At 46.8% G+C, this 19,618-nt stretch overlaps 1 pseudogene; it reads left to right on the forward strand.

Annotated features, from left to right (window-relative positions):
* Positions 1-7,148, forward strand: part of LOC116480841 (sodium/hydrogen exchanger 3-like) — a 45,969-nt pseudogene extending 38,821 nt beyond the window's left edge.
* The last annotated feature ends 12,470 nt before the right edge of the window (positions 7,149-19,618 follow it).

Raw genomic sequence — 19,618 nt, forward strand, 5'->3', positions numbered from 1 at the left:
GGTGCCTGTAGTCTCAGCTACTCAGGAGGCTGAGGCAGGAGAATGGCGTGAACCCAGGAGGTGGAGCTTGCAGTGAGCAGAGATCACGCCACTGCACTCCAGCCTGGGCAACAGAGTGAAACTCAGTCTCAAAAAAAAAAAAAAAAAAAATCTGGGGAATGAACCCAGGTGCCCTGTCTTCTCTGCTTCATTTCACAAAGTTGATCTGAGCACCTAGTATGTGCTACAAGCTGTGGCAGGTATTGGGGATAAGATTTGAGCAAGACAGGACCCTTGCCTTCAAGGCACTTAGTTCTCAAGGGCAAGACGGTAGGTATACAGCTAGGCACAGAATTCTGTGACTACAGTTTTCTAAATGCTATAAAGGGATTTGGGGCTTGTGTAATATGAACTCAGCCGGGAGGTCATAGAAGACTTTAGACCAAGGTTTAAAATAAAGAGGCTGAGGCAAGGCTCCAGTCCCACAGCATCCCCAGGAGGCCTACCCTGTTCTTCCATGAGTGTCTCCCGATTAGAAACTCTTGAGTCTAGGAGGTCAAGGTGGGAGGATCACTGGAAGCTAGGAGTTCAAGACCAGCCTTGGCAACAAAGCAAGACCTCATCTCTGTAAAAAATAAAAATTAAAAATAAATAAAAATAAAATGTTAGAGAGAGACACAGACACCAGCCTGGGTAACATAGTGAAACCCTGTCTCTACAAAATATACAAAAATTAGCTGTGTGGCTGGGTGCGGTGGCTCACGCTTGTAATCCCAGCACTTTGGGAGGCCGAGGCAGGCGGATCACGAGGTCAGGAGATGAGACCACGGTGAAACCCCGTCTCTACTAAAAATACAAAAAATTAGCCGGGCGTGGTGGCGGGCGCCTGTAGTCCCAGCTACTCAGAGAGGCTGAGGCAGGAGAATGGCGTGAACCCGGGAGGCGGAGCTTGCAGTGAGCCGAGATCACGCCACTGCACTCCAGCCTGGGCGACAGAGCGAGACTCTGTCTCAGAAAAAAAAAAAAAATTAGCTTGTGTGTGGTGGTGTGGCTGAGGTGGGAGAATTGCTTAAGCCTGGGAGGCAGAGGTTGCAGTGAACAGGAATCACACCGTTGCACTCCAGTCTAGGTGACAGAGCAAGACCCTGTCTCAAAAGTGAGAGAGAGATTGAGATAAACAGCAGGGTCTGACTGGAGCTGAATTATTGTGCTCAGCCTAGGACCGACTGTCCCACCCAGTGACCAGCACTGAGCACAGAGGGTAAACCCTGCAAAGGAAGTGACCAGCTTAGAGAACACTATTCATCGTTCCAAGGCCTGATGTTAACCACCCTGAGGCTTCATATTAAACAGAACACAATAACAGTGTTCTGGTTATGTTTCTTGAAGAGTCCCTTTTTTTAGAGATACACATTAAAATATTTACAGATGAAATGATATAATGTCTGCATGTTGCTTCAGCATAATATTACAGGGGAGAAGGGATAGGCTGATGGCCATAAGAGCATGCTGACAGTACCTGAGTTCTGTATAGCTTTAGGTTAAAATTTGTTTCAGCTGGGTGCAGTGGCGCACACCTGTAATCCAAGCACCTTGGGAGGCACAGTCGGGGTGGAGCAGCTTACAGTGAGCCAAAATCACGCCACTGCACTCCAGCCTGGGTGACAGAGTGAGATTATGTCTCCAAAAAAAAAAAAAAATCTTAAAAAGTTTCTTTTAAAAAGCAAAAAAATGTAAATATATATATATATAGAATGATTACATGTGGACTTGGAGCAGCCAACACCATTGCTTCTCATTCCCAACAGCAGCCAAGTCTCCTCAAGCTGAAATATTTGAGTTGGCCACACCTTTGCACCATGGCTTCCTTTGTTCCTCCTGAAGTCTTTCCTAATTGTGCTGGAATACAGGCATTGCAGCAGGGAATCCCCTGTTCCAGAGTTTCTTTCTAGCATGACTAAAGCCTTTGCTGGATCTTATAAATCACAAGATTTCACAGGAGATGCAGCCCTGGATCAGATACTCACTAACACCTCTTGTCTTCCCTTGAGTGCTGGGAAAGGGATGCTGGAGACTGGGAAACATTTTGCCATTTGCAGTCTTAGGAGATCTTTGTAAAGATTTCTCCCTCTGGATGGTTTTGACCAGGGCATTGCCAAATTCCATGTCCCAAGAGTCTTGGTTTCTGGATCCTCCTGAGCCTTTGAGTTTCCCATGAGGCCACAGCTGCAAGGGAGACTGAGCCAAGTGGCCATAACAACCAGGCAGAGTAGTGGGCAGAGGCAGGGGCAGGGTGCAAGCCTCTCCTCCCCAGGAGAGGAACTTCCCTGTGCCAACGGGAATGAAGGGACCCAGGGGGATACGTGGCAGACCCAGTGCCCTACCTCTTTTCATAGTCCAAGTTCCCCACAGACCCCTTCATCAGCTGGCTTACTGTTCACTTCAAGGTCATGACATCAGCTGTGTGATGTGGGGACAGAAATCCCTGGCATGGCCTCTGTGTCATCCCTCTGCAGACAGAGGAGGACTCAGGCTTGGCCATAATGCTAGAGTCACGGTGGATATAGACCCTGGCCCGTTTGACTCAAGAACACATACATAACTGGAACCAAGAGGCTAGGATAATCCCCTCAAGGCCCTGGCCACTTGGAAGACCCTAAGCTTCCTTCCAGATGGCCATGCTAAGCAAAGCCACTTGCAGCCACCCTTCCACAATGCGTTCTACATCATCCAGCTATGAAAACCACCTGCTGCCATCACTTTCACACTCATGCCTTCCCCTAAGCTCAAGGGGCCCTGGCCCAAGCTTCCTTTAGAACCAGGAAGGAGGTTCTGGCCCTCTTGAAAATCATCCTTTTCAAACAGAGGCATTTATCTTGGCAAAGTTTAAAAGACAAAAACCTGTAATCCCAACGCTGGGAGGCCGAGGTGGGCAGATCACCTGAGGTCAGGAGTTCAAGACCAGCCTGGCCAACATGGTGAAACCCTGTCTGCACTAAAAATACAAAAATTAGTCGGGCGTGGTGTCAGTCACCTGTAGTCCCAGCTACTTGGGAGTCTGAGACAGGAGAATCCCTTGAACCTGGGAGGCGGAGGTTGCAGTGAGCTGAGATCGCACCACTGCCCTCTAGCCAAGGCAACAAAGAATGAAACTCCATCAAAAAAAAAAAAAAAAAAACAAAAACAAAAACAAAAAGAGATGACAGCTGAGCTCTAGGGCCCATCCCACAGACAATACCCAGAAACCTCCTCCCCCCAACTCCCACACACCTGGCTCCCAGCAGGCGGGCCTTTTCTCCATGGGATTTGCCTATAAGACTTCTCTCCTGCTTTATCTCAAGTGGGTTTGTCAGGAGGGCAATGTCACCATCCCTCCACTAAATTCATCTCAACAACATTTACGGAATGCCAAGTGTGTCCTGAACATGGCTCAGCGTTTGCATGCACTGTCTTGATTTAACCACACATGCTTATAATAACCTAAGGGAGGAGCATTGTAGTATTTCATCAATATAAAGACACACATCTTGATTTTTCACATTTTCATGTACCTGAAATTTAGGTGGGTCTTGTAATCACAACTGTGACATGACTGTCCTGCCTGGTCTTATACAGACTCAGCCACAGCGGTTCATAGCGTTGTCACATCAATTAAGATTTGGGCATGGTTATTTCACATGTGGAGTATAGGTGCTATTTTAAATGTCTTCAGAAAGCTTCGACTGTGATTCAGCTTTGAATTGAAAAGCTAGTGTGCACACAAGAAGGCTGGGAACAAAGCAGCAGAATGCCTGTGTGATGCTGGTGAGACAGACACGTATTCATCCCTGCAGGGAGGTCCGCAATCCAGGTTTTCTTGCAAAGCAACAACCAAGTACAAGTACTTAAAAACTTAAAACAGGACTTAAAAATGGGACTTAAAAACCATCCCAGGCTGGGCACAGTGGCTCACAACTGTAATCCCACAGCTTTTGGAGGCCAAGGCAGGAGGATTACTGAAGCCCAGGAGTTCGATACCAGCCTGGACAACATGGTGAGACCCCTATCTTTACAAAAAAAAAAAAAAAACCTTAAAAATTACCTGGACATGGTTACCTGTGTCTGTAGTCCCAGCTACCCAGGATGCTGAGGTGGGAGGATCGTTTGAGTCTAGCAGTTCCAGGCTGAAGAAAGCTAGGATTGTGCCATTGCATTCTAGCTTGAGCAACAATGAGACCCCATCTCAAAAAAACAAAACAAAATATCCCCAGGATGAGTGGACACGCTTGCAAGAAATGCTTCACTTCCTGTGCTCCTCAATCAGGGTCCACCAAATGTTTTATGCAAAGGGCCAGGTAGGGAATATTTTTGGTTTGTAAGCTATACAGGCTCAGCTGCAACCACTTAACTCTGTCATCAGGGCCTGAAAGCAGTCATAGGGTTGTAACTGTGTTCCAACAAAACTTTATTTGCAAAAACAAGGGAAGGACCACATTTGGCTCACGGGTGATAGTTTGTTGTCCCTTTCTCTTGATGGAACAGAAAACAATGTGTGGAAAAATGAGGGCACTGATGATTTTAAGTCAAAAGTGTTACAGAAGATGAACTTTGAACTAAAAAAAGTTCTAAGAATATCTTATTTCAATGATATTTTATGCGTGTGTACTTAAAAAAGTGATGTGTGATTAAAAAACAAAGCAAGGGGACCGCCATCAGCAACGGCCCCAAAGGCCGCTGGGCTCCTTGCTGGGTTGTGCATTCAGCAGCCCCAGCACGGTGCATCAGTTGAGCACAGCTGGGACTCCCCACAACATGCGTGTCCCAGGCTGGCATGGAGATGCAGCACTGATGTTGCTGCCAGGGGCTGCTGATGGCAGTGGCTCTGGTGCTGGGTGGCTGCTATAGGTGAGCGGGTGTCGACGAGGAGCACAGTAGTGTGCATGGTGTGAGCCAGGGCTCCCACGTGGCCGCCTTTGAATGGGCCAATGTCCAGGACCAGTACATGATTGCGATCTGCATCCTTGTGGTCAGCCTGGACACGATTGGTTCTACCTGTCCCACAAGGCACCACCATGGTCCCTGAGAGCGCCCTGCTCATTGTCCTGGGCCTGGTGCTGGGCAGCATCATCTGGGTGGCCGACCACATAGCGTCCTTCATGCTGACGTCCCCCATCATGCAGATGCTGGCTACTTTATGCCCAACCGGCTCTTCTTTGGCAACCTGGGCACCATCCTGCTGTACCAGGTCATCAGCACTGTGTGCAATGCAGCCACCACCATCCTGTTCCTCTATGGCATCTCTCTTAGCAGGCTCATGGGCAACCTGCAGATAAGGCTGCTGGACTTCCTCCTGTTCGGCAGCCTGATCACCACTGTGGACCTAGCAGCCATCCTGGTTGTGTTTGAGGAGGTTCATGTCAATGAGGTCCTGTTCATCATCATCTTCAGGGAGTTGCTACTGAATGACTCTGTACAATGTGTTTCAATCTTTTGTGACATTGGGTGATGACAACGTGACCAGCGTGGACCGTGTGAAAGGTGTAGTGTCCTTCTTTGTGGTGAGCCTGGGGGGCATGCCTGTGCGGTGGTGTTTGCCTTCCTGCTGTCACTGGTGACCCACTTCACCAAGCATGTGCACATCATCGAGCCTGGTTTTGTGTTCTTCATCTCCTACCCGTCCGTAGGACGTTTGAGAAGCTGTTGCTGTCCGCCATCCTGGTCATCATCTTCTATGGCATCTGCTGTCATAAGTACATGAAGGCCAACATCTCGGAGCTGTCGGCCACCACCGTGCACTACACCATGAAGATGCTGGCCAGTGGTGCCAATACCATCTTCATATCCCTGAGCATCTCGGCCATGAACCTGCTCATCTGGACATGGAACATGGCCTTCATCCTCCTGCACTGGCCTTCACCTTCATGTACCGAGCCATGGTGTCATCCAGTCCTGACTCCTGGACTGCTGTTGAATGATGCAGCTGGAGATCATAGACCAGGTGGTCATGTCCTATAGAGGCCTGCATGGGGCCATGGCCTTCATCCTGGTCGTGCTTCTGGACAGAAACAAGGTCAAGGAGAAGAACCTGTTTGTCAGCACCACCGTCATCATCTTCTTCACAGTCATTTTCCAGGGCCTGACCATCAAGCCCCTGGTGCAGTGGCTGAAGGTGAAGAGGAGTGAGCACCGGGAGCCCAAGCTCCATGAGAAGCTGCACCACCATGCTTTCAACCACATGCTCTTGGCCATCAAGGACATATCCAGGCATATCAGGCACAATTATCTCAGAGAGATGTGGTCCCACTTTGACAGGAAGTTCCTCAGTGGAGTCCTCATGAGAATGCTGGCCCAGAAGTCTCCATATGGGATCCTCAATGTCTTCCATGAGCTAAACCTGTAGGATGCCATCAGCTAAGCCACGAAGTGAGAGTGCCTAAGGTCTATGGCCTTCATCAGCTCCCCAAGTACTGATAACGTCGACAACATGGACTTCACGCCATGATCGTCCACCACGATGGCCACTGTCTCTTACCTTCTGAGGGAGAACATCAGTGCCGTCTGTCTGGACGTTCAGTCCCTGGAGCAGCGTGGCAGAGCATTCGGAATGGGGAGGACCCCGTCACGCACCACACGCTACAGCAGTACCTGTGCAAGCCGGGGAAGGAGTACATGCATCGCTACAGCCACACCAACTGAGGACAAGAAGCAGGATCGGGAAATCTTCCACAGGTCCATGAGGAAGCACCTGGAGTCCTTCAAGTTGAGCAAGCTCGGGATCAACCAGAACAAGAAGGCAGCCAAGCTGTACAAGCCAAAGACCGCCCAGAAGCGGTAAAACAGCAGCATCCCCAATAGGAAGCTGCCCAGGGAGAGCCCCATGCACAATTTCACCATTCAGGAGACAGACTGCAAGTTTCAGACACGGAGGAGGCCCCCAACTATGATACTGAGGAGACAAGGGAGGGGGGTGGTATCCTGGCGAGTACTGGGACCCCAGCCTCATCGCCAGAGTGCCACCCTGGCTGTCTCCTGGGGAGATGGTGGTGCCCTCACAGAGGGCCTGCGTGCAGATCCTCCACTCTCCTGGCACTTTCCGCTGCCTGACGCCCTTGCAGCTCAGCTACAAGTCGGTGGACTCATTCCTGCAGGCAGATGGCCCCAAGGAGCGACCTCAGGCTGCCTTCCGCTAGTGCACGCACATGTGACACCGGCTCTGACATGCCGCTGACTGGACGCTTGTCCCCATGGGCCGCCCACTGCAGCCTCCGAGAAGCTCCTGGGCGCCCCCGCCCGACCCGCGCCTAGGGAGAACTCCCAAAGCTCTGCGCCTACTCCAGCAGAGCCGCACTAACGCGAACTCGCGAACCCGGGCCGGGGCCTGGGCCTGAGTGGCCATACTGCGCTGCTGAAGCTGGCATTGCTGCTGCCCTTGTGCCAAGCACTGCGCACGTCCTGGGGGTGGGAGAGACGCCGCTGTGACACTAGGCCGGGAAATGCCGGTGTTCCAAGGCTTGAAGCTGGCTTCCATTGGAATCGCTGCCAGGGAAACCGAGGCCCGCACAAAATAAATTTGCAAAAGTGATGCCCCAGGCAAGACTCCAGGCCCCTCCCAGCCCTGCGCCTCTCCCTGCTGACGGTGGGGTGCGTCCAGAGTGCCAGGACTCAGGGCCTGACCCTGGAGGGTGGCAAGTGGGAGGAGTAAAGAGAGAGTGGTAAAGGGGGGAAAAACGGGGCGAGCAAGAGGGAGAGAAGGTTTTGTGAAAAGACAGTGGGGAGAAAAGTTTTTGGGTAGATGGAGCCGGAAAAGAGGGTGGCGAGCAGGAGGCATAAAAGACGGTGGGGAAAAGGGTGGGGGAAAAGGTTTTGGGTAGATGGAGGGAGAAAAGGTGATAAGCAGGAGGTGGGAAGGAGGGCTGGGAAAACGACGATGGAAAAATAGTTTTGGGGTAGATGGAGGGTGAAAAAAGGGTGGCATGTGGGAGAGGGGTGGGAGGGGGGAAAAAGAGGGTGATGAGCAGGAGCAGGGAGAAGGCTTTGTGAAAAGATGGTGAGGGGGGAAAGACAGTGAGGAAAAAAAGTTTTGGGGTAGATGGAGAGGGAAAAGAGAGTGGTGAGCAGCAGGGGTCAAAAGAGAGTGGTGAGTAAGGGAGACAAGGTTTTCCGAAAAGACCGTGGGGGAAAATGTTTTTGGGTAGCTGGAGGGGGAAAGGAGGGTGACAAGTGGGAGAAGGAAAAAGAGGGTGGCGAGCAGGAGGGAGAGAAGGTTTTGTGAAAAGACGGAGGGCAGAAAAGAAAGATGGTGCAGAAAGAAAAACAGTAGGTAAAAAGCTTTTGGGTGGATGGAGCGGGGAAAGAGGGTGGCAAGTGGGAGGAGAAAAGAGGGTGGCCAGAGGGAGGTAGGAAACAGGATTGGGAAAAAGACGATGGGGAAAATAGTTTTGGGGTAGATGGAGGGCAAAAAGAGGGTGGCAAGCAGGATAGGAGAAAAAAGAGGGCAAGCAGGAAGCGGAAAGGGCTTTGTGAAAAGACGGTAGTATTGTCTTATGTGGTTTTACACATATAAAATATGTTTCTGTTCCTTTCCTTCTGAAAATTTTTAGTCACAGTAAGTCTACTCGTACTATAAGAAATGAATCTGGCGGGGCGCAAGGGCTCACACCTGTAATCCCAGCACTTTGGGAGGCCAAGGCGGGTGGATCACCTGAGGTCAGAAGTTCAAGACCAGCCTGGCCAACATGGTAAAATCCCGTCTCTACTAAAAATACAGAAAGTAGCCAGGCATGGTGGTGGGCACCTGCAATCCCAGCTACTTGGAAAGCTGAGGCAGGAGAATCGCTTGAACCTGCCAGGCAGAGATTGCAGTGAACCGAGATTGCACCACTGCACTCCAGCCTGGGAGACAGAGCAAGAGTCTGTCTTAAAAAAAAAAAAAAAAAAGAGAGAGAAAGAAAGAAGAAAAGAAATGATTCTAAGTTACTGTTTTTAACTGCTGCAGAGGATTCTGTGGTAAGAACATACAATAGTTCATGTAGCTATTCTCCCAATGATGGACCTTTAGATAATTGCCAATATCTCACCGCTACCAGCAATGCTGCTAAGATAATCTTGACTATACTTTCTTGCACACACATGCAAATGTTTTGGTTTTAATAGATGTGTCAGATGCCCTCCAAATTGACTGCACTAATATGCACTCCCTCTGGTGGGACATGAGGGTACCCATTTGCCCAACTCTGGCTAACATTTCTTATCAAAGTTAAAAATACTTGCCAATCTAATCAGTAAAAATAGCATCTCAATGCCCTTTTATTTTTATTTCCTTGATAAATGGTGAGATCGAGCATTTTTTCTTTCTTAGCAATTTTAATTTCCTTGAATAGTGTTTTCATATGAATTGCCTATTTGCTATTCATTTGATTTTTTTCTTATTGCCCATTTATTATGAATACTCATTTGTTTGGACTTTATTATCTTTGTGTCTTTTTTTTTTTTTTTTTTTTTGAGACAGAGCCTCACCCTGTCGCCCAGGCTGGAGTACAATGGCATGATCTTGGCTTACTGCAACCTCCGATTCCTGACTTCAAGTGATTCTCCTGCCTCAGCCTCCAAAGTAGCTGGGATTACAGGTGCCCACCACCAAGCCTGGCTAATTTTTATACTTTTAGTAGAGACACAGTTTCACCATGATGGCCAGGCTGGTCTTTGAACTCCTGACCTCAAGTGATCCCCCCTCCTCGGCCTCCCAAAGTGCTGGGATTACAAGCATGAGCCACCACGCCTGGCCTATCTTTGTGTTTTTTTATTGATTATGCTCTGATTCTCTTTTTGTCCCCATTCTTGTTTTCTGTTGGGTTGATTGAAATTTCTTTGTTTCATCTTATTTCCACTACTGGTTTGAAATTTATACATTTCACTGCTATTTTTCTAATAGTTACTCTTAATTTTTTATATCCATATATAATGTTTCCTAACACAATCTAAAGGTAAACAGTACATATAGACTCTTCCCAAACAAGATAAGAAATGTTCACTTCCTCTTGCTGTTTTCCTTTTTCCCAACTCTCCTGTTGATATAATCCAGAATTCTAATTCTAAATTGTTATTTTAAGCATCCATGGCAATCAATACTTTAGTCTTAAATAATAGCATTGGCTGATTACTTAGAGAAGTGTTACTTTTTTCACACTGCTTCTTCCTCTGGATTCATGTCATTTCTTGCAGGAGGACTTCTTAAGCAGTTGTTTTCAACAGAATCTGTTGGTGGTAAACTTTCTTAAATCTTGAATGTTCGAAAATGCCTTTGGGCCGGTTGCGGTGGCTCAAGCCTATAATTCCAGCACTTTGGCAGGCCAAGGTAGTCAGATCACTTGAGCCCAGAAGTTCAAGACCAGCCTGGGCAACATGGGAAAACCCCGTCTCTACGCAAAAACAAAATACATTAGCCAGGTGTGGTGGTAGGTTCTTGTAGTCCCAGCTACTTGGGGGGCTGAGATGGAAGGATCACTTGAGCCAGGGAGGTCAAGGCTGCAGTGAGCCTTGATCATGCCACTGCACTCCAGCCTGGGCAACAGAGCAATACTCTGTCTCAAAAAAGAAAAAAATGGCTTTGTTTCACTATGCCCTTAAGTGATTCTGTAGCTGGGTTATAGAATTCAGCATCAATTAGTTATTTTCCAAAGCTCATTGAAGACATTGCTTCATTTGTCTGTATCCAGTGTTGCTAATGAAATTAATGAGGAAAGTCCGATCCTTATTTCTTTGAATTTAAACTTTTTTTTTTTTTTTTTTTTTGCTTTGGTAGCTTTTAACATTTTTTTCTCTATTTTCATAGCTTTCTTCACTTTTGGGGAATTTTTAGCTATTAATTAAATACTACTTTCTCCCATTCTCTCTCTGCCTTTGGAATTCTTGCTAGACGAAAGCTTGAATACGGTCACCCAGACTTTCTGGCTCTTAACCTTTTCACCTTTTTTCCTTTGTGCTTTAACCTGCAAGACTCCCTCAGCTGAATGCTCCTCAACTAATGGACTCTCCTCAACTAATGGACACTTCAGTGTGTCTCTGCTGGGGTTACTCAGCCTATCTTTTGAGATTTTTCTTTCAATAACTTGGGCTTTAATTTTTGAGATCTCTATTGGTTCTTTTTCATAATTGCTTGGTTTTATTTTCCTTGTTTTGCTGAAGGTATTAAATGTACTTGCTTTAACTGACCTTTGGTTGTAGAGAAGATTTTTCATTTGCTCTATTTGTTATTTCTCTTTCATAGCAGCGGGCTTCCTCAGACATCTGGCACTTCTTCAGTGCACACTAGTTTTCTGGTTTCCAATTCTCCACCTGAGTCTCAGGATTCAGCAGCACTCCCAGGTGGGTGCAGACTCAGGTTACCTGGGCCTTGGCTTCTCCCATGGCTTCTTAAGAACTTCCTTGTTTATTTCTGTGATCCCAAGCACTCCCCTTTATGACTTCAAGCCCAATTGTATAGTCAGTAATTTAATTTCTCTATCTGTTCTATCATTTATAAGGGCACAGCATGGAGGGGAGGGCCTTTCAGATATTTTTCTTGCCCCATCTTAAATCCCTAAATTACACTTAAAAAAATACCAGCAAAGCTTTTGTTTTTTATTTAGGAAGAATAGAGTACTCCGACATGAGTTTGGAGTAGGCGGGTGTATGTGTGTTCGTGTGCCTATGCAGTTTAAACCTGTTCTGTAATGTATTGCAATAAATGTTTCAGTGTCGGTACAGTGAACAATTCAACTTCGTAATAGGCCAATCTGGAATCTCCCAGAAAAATTCACTTTGGATGTTAGTGGTTTTTTTTTTTTAATCATTAATATGTATAGGAAGACCTAGTAAGAGTGGCTGACAAAGGTTAATAAATGTCATGATAATATGCTTGTTTTTGATGTGAATGTTGTTGCTCAGTCCACCCTAAAATGAAATTCACAGGGTTGGTTTAGATGCCTTCTTCCAGGCCTCTGTTTACAATCTGCCATAGGAGTACAGACCCACCCATCTGAGGCCTGGATTTAACGCTCAAACAAGACAGATGCCAGCAGGAAATATCCGCCCTGCCTTAGCTGTAAATCTTGAGTCCTTGACCATGATATCCTAAAAGGCCACCAGATGGAAATGTGATGCTGTGAAAAGAGATGCACTACCCTTTGTAAACAGGGATTGACCTTGCTGCTCTCTCAAAAGAAATTGTATTTATTCAAGGTAAAACAAGGATTTAGAAATTTTTCTTTGTTGAATGTAGAATAAAGAGGGCATTACATGAATGCCTATGCATTTCAGCTTTGGAGAGGAATCCTTACATCCATTCTGACAGCATGGAGATAAAAAGTCTGTCTTTCTGTATTCATGTTTTGTTGTCACTTGCTTTCTTTTCTCCCTTCTTGGTCTGTGTGTACCATATCCTCTCTATGTCTTCTCTTTCTTTCTCTTTCTCTTTTTTTTTTTTTTTTTTGAGATGGAGTCTCACTCTGTCACCAGGCTGGAGTGCAATGGCATGATCTCGGCTCACTGCAACCTCTGCCTCCCGGGTTCAAGCAATTCTCCTGCCTCAGCCTCCCAAGTAGCTGGGACTACAGGCATGCACCACTACACCTGGCTAATTTCTGTATTTTTAGTAGAGACAGGGTTTCACCATGCTGGTCCTGGATCTCTTGACCTCGTGATCGGCCTGCCTCAGCCTCTCAAAGTGCTGGGATTATAGACGTGAGCCACCACACCCGGCCTATCTCTTCTCTTTTTTGTCCTCTCCTTTGCTACCTGGAACCAACTTTTCATCCCTCTGGCCTTTGTCTCTTCCTATTTTCTGGCCATATGTGGATCAGAAAAATAATTATAAAAATGATGTGTTGTTTTACTTACTACAAATGTATGATTTCCGTTTTCATTGCAAAAGCCAATGAGTAAGAATTTTTACCATTCCTTCACTGTAAAAAATAAAACTGAGGGCCGGGCGCGGTGGCTTATGCCTGTAATCCCAGCACTTTGGGTGGCCGAGGTGGGCGGATCACGAGGTCAGGAGATTGAGACCATCCTGGCTAACACAGTGAAGCCCTATCTCTACTAAAAATACAAAAAAAAAAAAAAATTAGCTGGGCATGGTGGCGGGTGCCTGTAGTCCCAGCTACTCGAGAGGCTGAGGCAGGAGAACCGAGTGAACCTGGGAGGCGGAGCTTGCAGTGAGCAGAGTTTGTGCCACTGCACTCCAGCCTGGGTGACAGAGCGAGACTCCATCTCAAAAATAAAAAATAACATAAAAATAAAATAAAAATAATAAATAAATAAAACTGAGGCCAGGTGTGATGGCTCCTGCCTGCAATCCCAGCTACTTCGGAAGCCAAAGCGGGAGGATTGCTTAAGCCCAGGAGGGGTTGAGGTTGCAGTGAGCTATGATTGCACCACTGCACTCCAGCCTGGGTGACAGAGCAAGATCCTTACTCTAAAAACAAACAACAAAACACCAAACAAAAAACTCCTGCATTCTGCCAAAACTAACCGAATAATTTTAAAAGTATTTTATTGAGTTATAATAATCCAACCAAAAATTGTACCTATTATAACTGTATGTCTCACTGAATTTTGACAAATAAAAAACACAGTCATTTAACCAGTACTCAGATCAGGAACAAGAACATTACCAGCACGCCTGAAACCCCCATCTGTCCCCATCTAGTCTCTACCTTCCTCTCACCCGAGGACAATCATCACCCAGACTTCTAATAGCACAGAATAATTTCACCTATTTTTGTGCTTTATAAAAATGGCATGAAATGTCCTAGTTTGGGTTCCCCTAGGAGCGCCCTGAGACAAGGATTTGGCGACAGTTCCTTTATTTGGAGGCACAGGGAACACTGGGTGGGGCACGAAGAAGTGAGCCAGGAAAAAGGCAGGCAGCAGCCATAAAGAAAAATGTGTTACCACGCCAGGCGCGGCGGCTCACACCTGTAATCTCAGCACTTTGGAAGGCCGAGGCGGGCAGATCACTTGGGGTCAGGAGTTGGAGACCATCCTGGCCAACATGGTGAAACCCCGTTTCTACTAAAAATCCAAAAATTAGCTAGGTGTGCTGGCAGATGCCTGTAATCCCAGTTACTTGAGAGGCTGAGGCAGGAGAATCGCTTGAGCCCAGGAGGTGGAGGGTGAATTGAGTCGAGATCACGCCACTGCACTCCAGCCTGGGTGACAGGGCAAGACCCTGGCTCAAAAATAAATAAATAAATAAATAAATAAATAAATAAATAAATAAATAAATAAATTTTTTCTTTCATTTTTTTTTGGAGAGACAGGTCTCACTGTGTTGCCCAGGCTGGTTTTCAACTCCTGGACTCAAGCAATCCTCCCATCTCGGTTCTCAAAGTGCTGGGATTACAGGTGTGAGCCACCATGCCCAGACATTTTCATCATTCTTTTTTTTTTTGAGATGGAGTTTTGCTCTTGTTGCTGAGGCCGAAGTGCAATGTCACCATTCCGGCTCACTGCAACATCCGCCTCCCAGGTTCAAGTGACTCTCCTGCCTCAGCCTCCTGAGTAGCTGGGATTACAGGCATGAGCCACTACACCCAGCTAATTTTGTATTTTTAGAGGACATGGGGTTTCTCCATGTTGATCAGGCTGGTCTCACACTCCCGACCTCAGGTGATCTGCCCATCTCGGCCTAACAAAGTGCTGGGATTACAGGCATGAGCCAATGCGCCCGGCACGTTTTCATCATTCCTAATAGCCATGGAGCATTCCATTTAATCAACTGTATATGCATTTTTTTTTCCGGGGGCAAGAGGCTCATATTCACCACAAATGGGAGACCAGTTGGTGAGAAGGTGGCAGGCGGCACAGCCACCTTATACAGCATGCCATACTGGTCTACTGTCAGACCCATGATGGCCTCAGCTCCATCACCCCATCTGGCTGACTCTGGCTCCTGCCTGGCTCTGCCCCGCCACCACAACCCCTTGGGACCATTCAGAGGCATCACTAGAGGGTGTGTGGTTAGTGGAGCAGCTGGTCGTTGGGAGGTCTCGTTTCTTTGGTGGAAGGCATTCCTGACTCCTCTCATGAACAGGTTTCATATTGCTTTGTGGTGTTCCTGGAGCCTGGAAGGAGTTGGCTTGCTCCCTGGGGCATCGAGAGGGGCTTCTCGGTAGCTTCCCTGTACCCCTCACTGCTTCTGGCTGGGGCGCCTACATCTGAGCTTCCAGTGGTGCTTCTGAACAGCTGTAGTAAGAGTCCTCCCGGCTGGCTCGGGAGCCAGCCCATTTCACAGCACTTCCCGGGATCCACCCGTTCGTCCTGGAGCCTCCGCAACTGCGGCCGCCGCCATCCCTGGCCCCGGAGCCGCCCCATACCCCTGTATATGCAATATTTGTTAACCATTCCCTTTTGGTGCCCATCTAGGTACAGGTCTCATTTTTAGAGCTAAAGTATCTATAATACACTGGAAGTAATAGATGTGTCACCTCCATATTGTATGCCAAACCTAATAAGCAGAGCAAAACTTTTCATCCAAGTGATTTGGTTAACATTTTAGGATGTTTCTAATCTCTCAGTAATATAAATATGCTACAATAGATCTGTGTGGTTATCCTTTGGGCACCTGTGTGTACCTGTGCATACCTGGAGAATAAAGTCCTGTGAGAGGAACTGCCATCCAAAGAGGGTGTTTCAGTCTGTACTGCCACCAACAATGTGCTCGTGCTTCAGGCTTGAGTTTGGATCAGGAGAATTTGAAAGTCATCAGGAACCAAACCAGGATATAAGGTTCAGCTGTAGCTGGAAAGTGGCAAACATTCCAAAGCTAAGACATTGGCTATTCCTGGGCTGTTCACAAACTGTGAGGCCAATTCTAGATGAGATCCAGAAAAAGGGTGAGCAACTCACTTATTTTTTAAGCAAAACACCTTTTCTTCTCATTTCTGCTAAGAACAAATAGCTTCCAGCAAGATAGAGGATGCATTATTTTTACAAATTATTTCTCTTTTTTAATTAAAAAAATTTTTTAGGTTAAATGCTACTTAAGATATGCTTAACCTCTATGATACTGACTTGCTCATGAGAAGAGACAGGGCCAGGCATTCTTGCCCACTACTACCCACTATCAACACTTAGGCCTGACATCAGTCTCTAAAATATTCTGGGCCAGGTGCGGTGGCTCACGTCTGTAATCCCAGCACTTTGGGAGGCCAAGGCAGGCAGATAATGAGGTCAGGAGATCGAGACCATCCTAGCTGACATGGTGAAACCCTGTCTGTACTAAAAATACAAAAAATTAGCCAGGTGTGGTGGCGGGCGCCTGTAGTTCCAGCTACTCAGGAGGCTGAGGCAGGATAATTGTTTGTTGTTTTTTTTTGAGACGGAGTCTTGCTCTGTCGCCCAGGTTGGAGTGCAGTGGCGCAATCTCGGCTCACTGCAAGCTCCGCCTCTCGGGTTCACGCCATTCTCCTGCCTCAGCCTCTCCGAGTAGCTGGGACTACAGGCGCCCGCCACCACGCCCAGCTAATTTTTTGTATTTTTAGTAGAGACGGGGTTTCACCGTGGTCTCGATTTCCTGACCTCATGATCCGCCCGCCTCGGCCTCCCAAAGTGCTGGGATTACAAGCGTGAGCCACCGCGCCCGGCCAGGATAATTGTTTGAACCCGGGAGGCGGAGGTTGCGGTGAGCCGAGACCATGCCACTGCACTCCTGCCTGGGCAACAGAGCAAGACTCCATCTTAAAAAAAAAAAAAGAAAAAGAAAAAAAAATCAACAGTGGCTTCTAGGATGACTGAGCAGTGACTCAGTCTCTCCTTGACCAGATTCTGTAACTGTCCAGCAGAAATGCTTATCTGATCTCTGGGAGAACAGGAAGCAGCTCAGAGGGGGCCTTCCTTGCTAAATTCTTCATCAAGCTGGTCTGTTATCTGCTCTGAGTCCTGCAAGAACATCTCAAGAAAAATCCCCAAAACATGCAAGACAAATGAAAGTCCTCCCTTAGAGTGTTCTTGAAGCACTGAGGTGCCTGAAAGCTATATATAGTTTCTGGGGAAACAGTTTTTTAGGAAATGTAGCACAGACACTAACTATTCTTCCAGGAGAGCCCCTTCCTGACATGAAAGATCTTAGTGTGAGAGAGAAGTATCTGATTCATCATGGGGACCTATCCAACCAGCAGCAGGGGCCCCAGTGCCGGTGTCCACCTCAGCAGAGGAGACACAGGGGACATGCAAAGTGTTTCTGTTGAAAAATACTTCACCTAGGGTGACTATAGTTAGCAGGAATGTATTGTATATTTTGAAGTAGCTAGAAGGCTAGGCGTGGTATCCCATGCCTATAATCCCAGCATTTTGGGAGGCCCAGGCAGGCAGAACACTTGAGGTTAGGAGTTCGAGACCAGCCTGGCTAACATGGTGAAACCACGTCTCTACTAAAAATACAAAAAATAAAAAATAAAAAAATTAGCTGGGCGTGGTGGCCTGCACTGGTAGTCCAACCTACTTGGGAGGCTGAGGCAGGAGAATTGCTTGAACCTGGGAGGCAGAGGTTGCAGTGAGACGAGATCATGCCACTGCCCTCCAGCCTGGGCGACAGAGCAAGATTCTGTCTCAAAACAAAAACAAAAGCCGGGCGCGGTGGCTCAAGCCTGTAATCCCAGCACTTTGGGAGGCTGAGGCGGGCGGATCACGAGGTCAGGAGATCGAGACCATCCTGGCTAACACGGTGAAACCCCGTCTCTACTAAAAACACAAAAAATTAGCCGGGCGTGTTGGTGGGCGCCTGTATTCCCAGCTACTCGGGAGGCTGAGGCAGGAGAATGGCGTGAACCCAGGAGGTGGAGGTTGCGGTGAGCCGAGATCGCGCCACTGCACTCCAGCCTGGGGGACAGAGAAAGACTCCGTCTCAAAAAAAAAAAAAAAAAAAAAAAAAAAAAACCAAAAACAAAAACAAAAACAAAAAAACAAAGTAGCAAGAAGAGGTGATTTCAAATGTATCCAACACATAGTAATATCAAATATTCAAGGTGATGGGCACCCTAAACACCCTGATTGATCACCACACATTCTGTGCATGTAATAAATACTCAAATGTACTCCATAAATATTTAAATATTTTATATGAACAAGAAAATACTTTGCCTAGTGTTTCCATCCAAATGGGAATAAGTCCAGAGCTCTACGTACACATTTCATGGCTTTTTATTGAGACTCAGGAAGGATGGGCCATGGTAGCTGGTGCATTCACTGTCCAAGTTTGCCCAGACTCTCTGCTGCATGGGTGATGGCATTTGTGACTGTGTTGGTCACTGTCTCAGTGACTTCCTTCATCTTTTTGTCCCCTGACTCTTGGGCTTTCTTTATGGCTTCTGCAATGGCTGTTGGAAAGAAAGAGGAAGAATGTCCTAGTGATCCACCCAGTGAACTTGTATACCCTTGAGTGGCCTGTGGGATGTGGTCATCTTAATGGATTAGTCCATGGAGTGGCCCGATGGGACCAAGGGCAGCAGGACTCCTAGCAGAATGAATTTGAATTTGGTTTTAATTTCCCAAACAACTTGTATTTCTTCAACTGTGAGTGAGACTGAGCATCTACTCACGGGTACATTGCCTGCTTATCCTTTTTTTCTGGAAAATGCCTGCTTATGTCTTTTGGCCATTTTTATATTGGGCTGTTATATTGGATTATCATTTCTATTACAAATATTTTTCATAGCTTGTGATTTTTCTTTCGGCTTGGTTTATAGTATTTTTTTTTGGATATAGAAAATTTTGAAGTTTTGGATTGTCAAATTTATTTAATATTTCCTTTATGGCTGCTGGGTTTTTTTTGTCATAGTTCTAAAGATTCTCCCCTCTCCAAGATTAGGCCAAAGTCTCTTATGTTATTACTATGTCTAAATGTTTATGATGTCTTCCCCCTCAAGACTCATTTGTTGAAATCCTCAGCCCTAATGTGATGGTATTCAGAGGTGGGGCCTTTGGGAGGTTGAAATTAGCACCCACAGAAAAGAGACCACAGAGAGCTAGCTCCTTCCACCATGTGAGGACAGAGCTAGGCCCATCCACAAATCAGAAAGACACCCTCATCAGATGCCAAATCTGCTGGAGCCTTGATCTTGGACTTCCCATCCTCCAGGAGTGTGAGAAATAAATTTCTGTTGTTTCTAAGTCACCCAGTTTATGGTTTGTTTTTGTTTTTGAGACAGAGTCTCGCTCTGTCACCCAGGCTGGAGTGCAGTGGCACAATCTCAGCTCATTGCAACCTCCGCCTCCCAGGTCCAAGGGATTCTCCTGCCTCAGTCTCCTGAGTAGCTGGGATTACAGGCATGTGCCACCACGCCCGGCTGATTTTTGTATTTTTGGTAGAGACAGAGTTTCACCATATTGGTCAGGCTGGTCTCGAACTCCTGACCTCAGCTGGCCCACCCGCCTCAGCCTCCCAAAGGGCTGGAATTACAGGCGTGAGCCACTGTGCCTGGCCTATGGTATTTTATGATAGCAGCCTGAGCTAAGATAGTTATCTCCTACTAAGTTAATAAATTCATGTATGTAAATTTAAGTCCTTCATCTACCCAGAATCTATTTTGTTGAAAAGGAATGAGATATACACATGCTTTGTACATAGTTCTACTCATAGCTCACACACATCAATCTGACATTTAACATAGAATTTTACATG

This window comes from Hylobates moloch, unplaced genomic scaffold (genome assembly GCF_009828535.3).
Source record: "Hylobates moloch isolate HMO894 unplaced genomic scaffold, HMol_V3 SCAFFOLD_3, whole genome shotgun sequence".
In the NCBI taxonomy this organism is placed as follows: Eukaryota; Metazoa; Chordata; class Mammalia; order Primates; family Hylobatidae; genus Hylobates; species Hylobates moloch.